This window comes from Propithecus coquereli, unplaced genomic scaffold, assembly GCF_000956105.1.
Source record: "Propithecus coquereli isolate 6110/MARCELLA unplaced genomic scaffold, Pcoq_1.0 Scaffold435, whole genome shotgun sequence".
NCBI lineage: Eukaryota > Metazoa > Chordata > Mammalia > Primates > Indriidae > Propithecus > Propithecus coquereli.
The window spans coordinates 82,198-95,058 of NW_012150119.1; the positions used below are offsets into that span (position 1 = coordinate 82,198).

At 45.9% G+C, this 12,861-nt stretch overlaps 1 pseudogene; it reads right to left on the reverse strand.

The window, feature by feature from the left end:
* The window catches only part of LOC105818054, a 16,073-nt pseudogene extending 8,417 nt beyond the window's left edge, over nucleotides 1–7,656 (reverse strand).
* Nucleotides 7,657–12,861: the final 5,205 nt, after the last annotated feature.

Here is a 12,861-nt window from a genome sequence, read left to right on the forward strand (position 1 = left end):
CATTAAGTGACATGGATTTCAATAGTAAGTTCAGTTCTTTTCAGTTCTCCTATTGCTTCCCAAGGGAAGTCTCCTGCTGGTCCTAACGTGTCTTTACTGCCTCTCTTGCAGATGCTAACCTTTTAACAAAGAGATGAAGACTCTGGAGGTCTCAGGCTGTCTTGGGAGAACCCCTTTGTTTAGTTTTCAGGTTGCCTTCTATTTATCAAAAGTGAAAGGGATTTTAAACTTTTGTTGGCATTATAAGGCCTTCCTCCTAAAGTGAATTTAATTTAAAAGTGAGGACATTTGGAGAAAGATATTAAGTAAATAATGGTCCTGATGTAGTGGGGACGTGGCAGAAAATGAGAAGACGGTATTCAGAGACTCTGTTTTCCGAATGGTGGGTTAGGCCAAGCCCCTCCATGTTAGAGATGGGTGCCCTGAGGCCTGGAGCTCATGACTAGACTCGGGGCCCTCAGCAGGTTAGAGGTGCAGCCAGAAGGGGAAACCAGTCCTGGCTTTTTCCACTCCACTTCTTCCGTTCCTCACTTTGATGCCCGTGAACAGTCCTTGTCAAGCGTTGCTAGGATGACACACCTGTGCTGGCCGCATGGTGTGTCCACAGGGACGGAACTGGAAGAAACTGCTATCTCTGGGGCACCATTCTAGACATCCTGGGCAGGCATCTTTCTGCCCCAAATGCTTCTTCCCTTCCTCTCACTCCTCAGAATCCTACCCTAGAGGGTCCTGGCCTAGGAGCTGGCTGCAGAGAAGGTGGCTCTAAACCTATGCCTTCTCAGGGCACGCCACTCTCTAAATGGAGGGGTTCTCCATGCTCACATTCTCCGTCAGCTTCTGCTCTGATAAATGTGGGGAGGAGCTTCAACTTTGGTTCTACCCCATGGTCTTCTCCAGCCCCACCCTCCCAGGCTTCAGCCCTGCATTTCAACTTGGCGGTGAGCACTCTCCACCTGGATGTCTCCTGGCCCCCTCAAACAGGTCCACATAAGAACCACAACTTGACCTTTTAAAGGGAGACATCGTCCTGCCTTCCCTGTTTCTGTGAAGGGGTTGAAAGAATACTGGGTCTCTTGTAGTTTGGGGATAAACCCTTTTTCTTCATTTCTGAGGACAGAATCTCTTTTGACCAACTGTCATGGTTAGCAGCAGATCAACTGCAAGGTCGATAGAACAAAATGTATGCAAAGGATGAAGACAATGGCCCAGAGATGTTGCATTGGAGGGAAGCAATGGATGTGAGTGGGGAGAGAGTGGTAAAGGGCAGGGCTTGGGTGTGAAGAGGGGGTTTCACAGAGAGGGAAGTTGAAATAGACCAGTAAGATATTTCCTAAATCCTTTTTCTTTCATCAACATTTACAGTGAGAATGCTGAAAGCCCTCACCAAATAAGTAGGGTTTTTTTCTGAGGGGGTTGGGGGGTTCCATCCAGAGTTTGATGATTGTCCCAGCTACGTAACAGAGTGCTCCCTAGCATCGGGTGTCCCAGATACCCATGGGAAAGTCAAACTCACGAGACCTTTGGTCAGCGTGATGGGCCCAAGGTAGTCGGAGTCCATGATCTTTCTGACCAGCTCCAGGAAATCTTATGGGCAGGCCCCTTCACCTTCATGCTGGCATTGTTGATGAGGATGTCCACACAGCCACAGCAATCCAGGACTTCTTTTGCCACATCCAGGATGCAGCTGATATCTGAGAAGTCCAATAGGACCAGCTTTGGGGTGAACATCTGTTGAACCAATGAGAGAGTCAGAGCATGTGTGGGATCTCCTCCCTCTCCTCCCTCTTGCAGACCTTGGGGACCCTCAATCTAAGAGCCACCCCTTCTGAAATTCAAAGCTCATAAAATGACTGCTGAAAAAAAAAATGAATAGGAAGAAGCAGAAGTGACTCTGGGATGAAGATGGGTGGAGAATACATTCTTGAGGACCTGGGCAACAACAACAACAAATCCAAACGTAAATATGTAACAATAAAGTCTGAACTTCTGGCCAAGTTTCCAGAACTGATAAATCCACATAAGTATTGTCCTTCACAGTGGTTCCCTCTGGAGGCTGTGCACTGATGCCAGTGGTGACATCGTTACTTTTAACATTTCTGAGCTCCTTTTTGGAAACTGCTTTCCTAACTAGTTTACAAGCTGCAAGAAAATCCATCACAGAACTTCATAGCAAAAATGTAGTGCATTATGTTTTTGACCAAAATCATACACTCTACACAAAATTTTTGGAGCACCTACTGCGTGCCAGACACTGTGTTCAGCCCTAGACACTTGCTGTTATCAAGACTGTTGGTTTAGAGGGGGAGGTTGGGCACATTGATGATACCATGAGATCAATGCAATCCCAGTGTTTGGCAAACACTAGTCCTGAGATGTGCCCTTGAAGACAGGGTTCCCTGGTCTCATTTGTTTGGGAAACAAAGACTATTCTCCAGGTTCTTCTTGGAGATACACAATGCGTGTCAGCATATCAAAGGCTCCCCAGAGTCCCTTAGTATGAAAACCAGACAAGCTTGGATTAACGGTATTTCCCATATGGTTGACCACAAAACCTCATCTTTCCCCAATACCTAACAACATCCCAAGAAACACACTTTGGAGACTTTGGTGTTTCCCCGTTTGCCTGTTCGATCCCTCTCCTCAAAGACCATACTCACCTCTGAATGACTTTTGGCTGTTTCCAAACATCAAATCCAACCTCAAGGTAAAGATTAAGAAAAAAAAATCTTGAAGAAAGCTCTGAAGGCAATTCCCTGAACAATGCTCTAGAAATGCCTGGAAAACTGCAGCCTCATTGAAATAAGTGTTCACTTCCTAGGAGACTTCTTGGGAGGCAATTTCATTTCCCTGGTTTCTTTGAAGGAGATATCACTTGAGCATTTGAGGTTTTGTTGTTTTTGTTTTTTGTTTTAATCAACTGTGTTTGTAATTACAGCCCATACCTGTGACATCCCCTATCTTCTGGATCCTTTTGAGTCTGACTTTTATAGAATTAGGGCCAAGATCGCCGGCCAGAGAACAAATTTTTGTAGTGGTGAGTGGTCAAAACGAGACAACCCCTTATGGCTGGCAGACATGCCTACGTCAAGGTCAGTGGGTTCACTGCTTCTCATTCCCCAAAGCAATCACCAAACTTCCCCTACTTGGCCCAAGAACTGGGCCTGAGCAATGAGTGGAGGCTAACGGTGCATAGGGGTTACCCAAGCCAACCACTGGAAGGCCTTACCTTGCTGGGGTCAGCCACGCTGATCAAGGCATCATATAGGATCTCAAGCCTCTCCCAGTTCTTTCCACACAGCACCAGCCTTGCTCCACCTGTGTGGAACACCCGAGCGCACTCTGTGGGGAAGAAGGAGCAAGGTGGGCACACTGTGTGGATGGAGCCACTGATGGTGAGCCCTCCTCTCTTAGCAACTCAAGAACTCAAAGAATTCAAAAGTCTTAGCAAAGCAAGGTCCTTCAGAGGTTGTTTTACTCAGCTACCTCCCTGGGCTGGAATTTTTTTGTCATTTCCAGCCTCAGCTTGGTTATTCCCCATGAAAGGGAGCTCACAGTGGGGTGAAATAGCTCTTCCTTTGTTGGAAAGTTCTGATTATTAGAAATTCTTCCTTACACTGAACAGAAAGATGACTACCTAGCCCCCCAAAACCACAGCCCTAAAGACATCTCAATCTAAAGATATTGGAAACAGCCACCACGTTTTTTTCAGACCACATGTCACCAATTTCACATTTTCTCTGGCGATAGATAGCTCTGCCAGGGATATATATATATATATATATGCTTTCTGTCTAGTTAATTTTACTCTGACGTCCTTGGTTAAGTATATTCCTAGATTTTTTTTTTTTTTTGCCACTAATGTAAATGGTATTGAGTTCTTGATTTGATTCTCAGCTTGGCTGTTATTAGTGCATAGAAATGCTACTGATTTGCGTCATTGATGACACAAACAAATGGAAAAACATCCCATGCTCATAGATTGGAAAGATCAACATTGTTACAATGTCCATACTGCCCAAAGAGATTTACAGATTTAATGCAATTCCCATGAAAATACCAACATTTTTTACAGAACTAGAAAAAACAATCCTAAATTTCATATGGAACCAAAAGAGAACCTGAATAGCCAAAGCAATCCTAAGCAAAAAGAACAAATCTGGAGGCATTGCATTACCTGTCTTCAAATTATACTACAAGGCTATAGTAACCAAAGCAGCATGGCACTGGTATAAAAATAGACACATAGATCAATGGAATGGAGTAGAACCCAGAAATAAAACCATATACCTATAACCAACTTATTTTCAACAAAGCAGACCAAAACATGCACTGGGGAAAGGATGCCCTATTGAATAAGTAGTGCTGGGAAAATTGAAGAGCCACATACAGAAGAATGAAACTCAATCCTTACCTCTCAACATATACAAAAATTAACTCAAGGCAGATTAAAGACTTAAATGTAAGACCTGAAATAATAAAACTTCTGGAAGAAACTTAGGAAAAACTTGGTTGGACATTGGCCTAGGCAAAGAATTTATGACTAAGACTCCAAAAGCAAATACAACAAAAATAAAAATAAATAAATGGGACTTAATTAAACTAAAAAGTTTCTCTACAGAAAAAGAAATAATCGAGTAATAAAAGAGCAAATAGACAACCTACAGAATGGGAGAAAATGTTCACAAACTATACATCTGACAAAGGACTAATATCCGGAGTCTACGAGGAACTCAAACAAATCAGCAAGAAAAAAACAAATAACCCCATTAAAAAGTGAGTAAAATACATGAACAGACATCTTTCAAAAGAAGATATACAAATGGCCAAAAATATATGGAAAAGCACTCAACATCACTAACCATAAGGGAAGTGCAAATTAAAACCACAATGAGACACCACCTCACCTGTCAGAATGGCCATTACTAATAAGTAAAAACAATAGACAGATGCAGTGAAAAGGGAAAGCTTATACACTGTTGGTGGGAATGTAAATTAGGACAACCTGTATGGAAAACAGTATGGAGATTTCTCAAAGGACTAAAAGTAGACCTACCATTCAATCCACCAATCCCACTACTGGGTATCTACCCAAAGGAGAAGAAATTATTATATCAAAAAGACACATGCACTCCTATGTTTATCACAGCATAATTCGCAATTGCAAAGATATGGAATCAACCTAAGTGCCCATAAACTATGAGTAGATAAAGAAAATGTGATATATATACCATGGACTACTACTCAGCCATAAAAAAGAATGAAATCATGTCTTTTGCAGCAACTTGGATGGAATTGGAAGCCATTATCCTAAGCGAAAAGTCTCAAGAACAGAAAAACAAATACTGCACGTGCTCACTTATATGTGGGAGCTAAATGATGGATATACATGGTCATGCAGAGTGGGATAATGGACTTTGGAGATTCAGGGTGGGGAAGGGTGAAAGGGAGTTGAGGCATCAAATATTGCCTGTTTGGTATAGTGTACATCATTCGGATGACAGGTACACTAAAAGCCCTGACTTCACCCAGCAGCAGCAGAGTGCACGTTCTTTTCACGTGCTCGCGAAGTGTGTACCCAGATAGGCCACATCCCAGGCCGTAAAACACATCTCAACAAATTCAAAAGACTTGAAATCATACAGAGTATATTCTCTGAACATATTAGAATCAAACTGGAAATCAGTTAAATAAATACACAAGAACAGACTTATCTAGGTGAGTGCCTTCCCTGATCACATATCACCTTTAGAGATTAGTCATTATGTGAACATTTCTGAGTATTTACTGCATACCAAGCATTGAGCTAGCTGTGGGAATGCCATGAATAAAACACAAGCCTCACCACTGGGAAGCATGTATCTAGGGGCCAGCTGAGAAATGCACGGCTACGGTACTTGTCTGAAGAACGCTCACGGTGGTGTGCACACACCGGGGGCCGCAGGAGTTACCAGGCCAGTCCCTCAGGGACCTTCCAAGAGGAAGGAGCAATTAAGGTGGCAGGAAGGCTCCACGGTGGCGGTCGTATCAGGGCTCGCATGTTAGCAGCCTGGCCTGATGCTGGACAAAGACGTTTTATTTGGACAGCAAGATTTTCCCCAAGCCTTTGATTCTGAATGGCTTTGGGGGGCATCTCTTCTCCAGTTCTCCAGGGCAAGAGTCCTCCCTGTTGGCCTGTGTCCAGCATGATTGACAAATACGTGTGCCCTGGCTTGCCCCTGTAGAAGGTAGAGTTTGAGTTTATGTCCCCACACCTGCTTTTGAGCTCTGATTCCAATGCTGCAGGACACCCTCTCTGGGAATTGTCTCTGGGACTCCTCTAGGGGCCACACCGACAGCCGGGTGTGTCTGCCTTCTGCTCTCTTTTTTTATCTTACGTGGTTGGCCCAGGTTGATCGCCCACTGAAATCTAACCCATGCTCAAAGCACGCAGATTTTTTCCAATCAGGACGCCTGGGAGAAGGAGCAGCAGCTCTGCGAGAACTCAGAGGCTGTGGATGTTCTCGTGACAGCAGCGCTGTGAGAGTAAGTGCCCAGCCCCCTGAGCAACTAGGAGTTGGGGCAACTCTCAGAGCATAGTGACCAAATGGACACTTGTTGAGTGACTAATGAATGTTTGGCTGTGTGGGTTCTGTGCTTGACTGAAAATAACAACAACAGCAACAACAACAACAGAAGGCAGCAAAAATCGCCTGTAAACTATATGACATAGAGGGTTGCACTACCATTGCTTGGAATGACAGAGTCAGAATCTTGCAAACCTAAGGACAGTCACTACCTCTCAGGTCACAGATGCTACCAGCGGAAGAGCCCTCTGAGACTATCTAATTCAGGGGTTGCAAACACAAATGCCCCCAACGCCAGGGTTAGAATGGTTGAGAGACTCAGGCCGAGTGTGACATAACAGGGACTGGGGTGTGTGACACACTGGAATGTGCACGTTCTGCCTAACTGCGTTCACTGTCATCACCGCTGACCCTTGAGTGGAGCCCACTACAGCTCCGGACGCCGCTCTAAGTGCTGTCGCCTGTGAATCCATTTACTCCTCACGACAGCGTCGGGAGTGGGGATGACTGGCGCGCTTCCTTCCTCTACAGATGGGAAATCCAAGGCACTTCTCTAAGGGAAGTGACCAGCTAGTCAGTGCTGGAGCCAGGAATGGAACCCAGCCCCGGAATCTGGGCTCACAACCAGTACGCTGCCCCAGCGAAGGGCTTAGCGTTTTCATAATTTCTGGAAACCCCATGAAAGCAAAACAAATCACATCTGCAAACCCATTTTGGCCCTCAGGCTGTGAGTTTGCAACCCTAGATATTCCAACCTCTCCATTTATCAGACAAGGAAGCCGCAGCCCCCGGGAGAGCAGCCCGTGCTGGTTAACGAGAGATGCTGGGGGAGAACACAGGACTGGCCCCTGCCCACTGTGCAAGTCTGCCCACACGCCACCCCGCCACCGCTGTCCTTCAGGGCATAAACAGGAACTGGTGGGAGCGCAGCCAGCTTACCCTTGCCCAGTCCTGAGATGGCATCGGTGATCACCACCACTTTGTTCTACACGGCTGACTTTGACCACAGCCGCGACACCTCTTGATAAATGAAGAGGAGGCCACTGATTCCCAGGAGGAGCAGAGGCAGCATCAACACAGCCATGACACTCATCTTGTCCTGGGGGAGAGCGGGTGAGAAAGGATTGTCTTTGCAAAGAGACGTCGATGAGGACGCCCAGGGCAGGGTGAGGCCCCAGGCTGCAGGATGCATTCACTTCAAGCCCGCAGCCTCCTCTCCGGGAGCTCAGCTCTCTGCGAGCCTCCAGGCTGAACAACCAGGGAGCGCGCTAATCCCCACACGTTCAAAGAACAGAAAATTACTCACGGTGTCTCCGAAAGCAAACCAAATTCAGAGGGCCTCCCCTCCCCAAAGGTTAAAGACAGATTTAATTAAAATGGGTCTGCATTTTTGGAAGAAAATCCGTGTGTTAAGGCCACTTGCTTGGGCCCTAATGGTTATTTATAGCTTTCTGTTGTGCTGAAAGCTTGCAGGGTAAATATAGTGTCTATTGATATTCAGGAACACATGCTGGCTGGGTCTGATTTCAGAGTTCTTGCCAGGACTTTTAAAGCTTTCCTGGCTTGTCTGACTATTAGAGGTTTCCTCTGCAGTCTGGGGCTGAGCGTGAGGGATCAGGACCTGGGATATGCAGGACAATTTTTCTTGCCCTCACTCCCGTTAACACTCGTAACAAGGTAGCTTCCAGGTAGTTCCGACAGATGTGGATGCGAGCCACCTGGCCTTCCTTTCTAATCAGGGATGAAAAGCATAACCTGTTTAAAAACTGTTAAACAGAATGAAGCCTGTTGCAGAGTGAAGCACGTGGAGGTGTGACATGAAATACCAGGAAGAACACAGTTTTAGCAGTGTTTCTCACCTCTCTGAGCCTTAGCTTCCCCACCTGTAAATGGGCAGAGCGGTCTTATCCCATATCTTGCAGGACTCTTGGGAGGACAAAGAAGATATTGTTAACATAGCATAGACCCTGGCCCGCAAGGAGATATTGGTTGTTATCTTTAATGATTAAGAATACTAAGAATTTAGCCCCAATGCAAATATTTTAATTTCATGAAGGAACTCAGTAGGATTAGAAATGGAGAGATATAAATCCAATTCAAGTACTTGACCCATCAAAGAAGCCTGATTATAATGATGTCCAGATTGTATGGTGAAGACCATGGGGCTGACCAGGAGTGGGGCCGAGAGCAGGGTGCAGGGGTGAGGGAGAGGGAAGCTGCATTTCTTTCTTGGAAATTAGGAATACCCAGGAACATTGAAAGACCTCAAATTTTTATTGACATTTAATATACATATTAGAACTGTGCACATTATCATAGGTGTAGAACTTGATGAATCTTCATAAACTGAACACATCCCTGGTCAAGAAATAGTGCATTGCCAAGATGCCCTCATCATGTCTCTTTCCTGCCCTAAGGGGAACTACTTTCTAACTTCTAAACCATATATTAGTTTTGCCTATGTGTTTATTTTCTTTTTTTAACTTCATTTAAATAGACTCACAAAGTTGTCACTCTTTTGCTCAATATCACATTTGTGAGATTCATCCATATTGTTGTGTGAAGTTGGAGATCATTCATTTTCATTCTGTGAATATACCTTATCTAGTTAATTCATTCTTCTGAAAGTGGGCAGGTGCAAAGGCCCTGTGGCAGAGTGTGCTTGGTATTCTCGAGGAGCAGCAAAGAGGCCAGTGCACAGGAACAGAGTGATGTGGGTAGAGGTGAGTAATAGAAGAGATTAGGAAGGCAATTGAGAGCCTACATATCTTGTAGGACATGGCTAGATCTTTGGCTTTTACTCTAAATGAGACGATAATCTTCACAGGGTTGTGAGGAGGGAAAAGACATGATTCGACTTTCACTTACAGGCAATAAGAGGCAGTAAGAGGACAGAAAAGGAAGTAGGAGGACCAGCTGGAGACTTTTGCAATAGCAATCTAGGCAAGCAGTGATGGTGGCTTTGAGGTGGCAGCAGTCAGGGAGGTAGGAAGTGCCTGGAATCAGACATATGTGGAAGGTACAGCAGACAGGATTTGCTGACGAGTTAGATAGAGGGGGTACAGGAAAGAGAGGAATCAAGATTTCCTCCAAGACTGGACTTCAGCAACTAGTAGTAGGACAGAGTTCCTTTTTCTGTGAGATGGAGAGGGTTGCAGGGAGCAAAGATGGGGAGGGTGAATTAGGAGTTCATTTTTGTCCATGTTGATTTAGAAATCCCTGTTACATGCACACGGAGGTGTTGAGTGGACAGTGGGTCTATCAGTCTGGAATATGCGCAGGGAAAGTCGAGGCTAGTGGTGTACATTTGGGAGTTATCTCAGGCAGGCTGTGTTTGTAGCCATGCACTTGGATGAGGCCTTTTAAAGGGTGAGTGTAGACAGGGAAGTACTTGAGGACTGGGCTCCTGGGTCTCCAACATTTACAGGTTGGCGACTTACAGAAGAATAAGCAAAGGAGGCTGAATAGGAGTCAGTGGCCAGTGAGGTGGGGAAGATCCAAGGAGAGTAGCTTCCCAGGAGTCAACGGAAGACAGTGTTTTAAGGAGGGTAGATGCGTTAAATTAAATAAGCATAAGGCCATGGGCCTGTGGCTGTCTCCAGACTTTGAGCTCCCTAGGTAACAAATTCAAACCTAACTTAAGAGTATGTTTTTTTGTGTGTGTGTGGCAGGGCACAGTGGCTCACGCTTGTAATCCTAGCATTTTGGGAGGCTGAGGCAGGAGTATTGCTTGAAGCCAGGAGTTCAAGACCAGCCTAAGCAAGAGCAAGACCCCATCTTTACAAAAACAATTTTTTAAAAAATTAGCCAGGCATGATGGCATGCACCTGTCATCCCAGATACTCAGGAGGCTGAGGCAAGAGGATCACTTGGGCCCAGGAGTTTGAAGTTGCAGTGAGCTATGATGATGCCACTGCCTTCTAGCCTGGGCAACAGAGAAAGACCCTGTCTCAAAAAAATATATATATTTTTTGTAACAAATGGCCAGGTATTAGCCAATCACAAATAACCGAGCTCCAGCTAGTTACAGGCAGCCAATGTATCAGACAGCAGCCAAATAAGGCAGATGCCTACTGCAGCCAATCGGATGCTTTCTCTGCTTTGCTTCCATGTTCGTCTATAGAAGCTCACTGCTCACACTGCTGGGTGGACCTCTCTGAACCTCTTCTGGTTCTGAGTGCTGCCCAGTTAATGAATTGTTCTTTGCTTAGATAAACTCTGTTAAACTTAATTTATCTAAAGTTTTTCTTTGAACAGATGATTATCTGTGTTTGATGCTGCTGATTGGTCAAGAAAGATAAGGTCTGAGAAGTGCCCGTCAGCTTTAGTCACGTGGAGTCATTGGCGATGTTGATGGGAGCCTGGATGTGAGGTTACTTGTGGTCTTAGCTTTCCTCAGACTTACCATCAGTGGTTTTATAATGAGCCAGTCCTGCAAGACGGCTCATGATCCACCCGAGACGCCCTAGACTTTATGCTCTGGAAGCACAGTCTTCTGCCTGTCTCGATGTTTGGGCAACAGTCTCTACAAGACCAGAAGATGCTTGGAGCCCCCAGCCTACAAGCTCCTCAGAAATTGGTTAAATACACTAGGCAGCTCCAACTGCGCCCCGTGGCCCTGGTGATGAGGAAGAGTCAGGACAGGTGAGTGGGTTCTCTGGTGTGGAATTATGTTTGGATTTGGACAAAGTTCCCAGGAAAGCTTTCGTTCTACCAGTGAAAACTCAGATCCACTAAGGGGCATGGATGGGGGTTTACTTTTCTTTCAATTTTATTGCCATAGAGCAGATGAGGAATATTCCAAACAAAAGCATACTCTTTAGTCTACAAAGATTCTTGCTCCAAATACCTGTCTGCTTTACTATCCTACTTAGGAAAGAGTCCTGGAGTTTTGCCTAACTGTGTAGTTATGGTATTTTCTAATCTGAGAATCGAGAACTAAGACCGACCAGTATGACCAGTAAGACTGACCAGCATATATGGAGTTGGGGGCCACCTGGAAAACCTAGGATGTGAAATTCAAGGTCTAGATCAGAACTGGCCCCACTCACCTTCTCCTCTGGGGCCTCTTCCATCTCCTTGGCCCAAAGCAGAAGCCAGACCCAGCTTCAAGCTGCAGACCGTGAAGCCTGGGCACCCACGATCCATCTCTGAATCACAGAAAAGTGTCCCCTCTGTGGCTTTCTTCCAGCATGATAACCCCTTTACTTCTCCCCGTAAAATGTCCGGGGTCCTGCCCTGTGGCAGCCTCACCTAGGGAGGGAGGAGAGGAGGAGAGGGTTTCCCTCCCACCCTGTCCCTGGGAAGACGGCAGGCTGGGTTTGGAGTCAGGTCGCCTGTGTCTGAGTCTCAGTCGTGCTTCCGACTTGCGTGTGGCCTCAGGCACACACTGACACCTTCTGAATCTCACGGTCATCAGATGGAAGTGGGGACACCAATGCCATCACCTCCTCACTGCACCCTTGTGTAGAACCAGAATACAAGAGGTGACGTGTATACAACACCTGGAGTGGGTTTGGCCCATCACCGGGGTGGAGAGTTTTAGTTTCCCCCTTCTTTTTGGCAATTTTTTCCCTAGTCTGTGTGGGTTCTCCTCATGGCCTTCCCGCTGTGCGAGTCAAGACCCATTCCTGAGGACACTGGACAGGTTTGGGGGAAGAAACGGTCAATAGGTTTGGAGGCTACTCTTGTGGAATATAGAAGAATGACATCTCCATACCATCCCCTGTAGGTCTTCAAGGTGTTCATGGAGTTCATAGGTGAGGGAGGCAAGAGCTAAATGAGGTAATGTGTGTACATATACTTTTACAGACAGCAAATTGTTGGGTCAATATCACTCCTGTCCCCCTCCCCCACGCATGTTCTCCAGACGGAAATGCGGGTCCTGTTAGCTTGGTGTCTTCATTCCAGCCAGGACCAACACTTGTTTTGCTGCATGAAGCTGCTTCTACTCCTTATCTCCCTTCGGAAGGGTGGGTGCTCCCCATCCTGGGAGGCATTCGTGCGTAGGCGACACGGCTGTTGTAGGGGGCAAAGTGAGGGTGAGATGAGATCCTGGGTTAGAGGACTAGCCAGACATCTGAAAAGTTGTCTGGAATATTATTCAGCCTTAAAAAAGAAGGAAATTCTGACACATCATGGATGAACCTTGAGGACATTATGCAGAGTGAAACAAGCCAGTCACATAAAGACAAAAACCATATGATTCCACTTATACGAGGTACCCAGAGTCGTCAAAATTACAGAGACAGAAAGTAGAATGGGGGTTGCCAGGGGCTGGGGCGAGGAGGAACAGGGA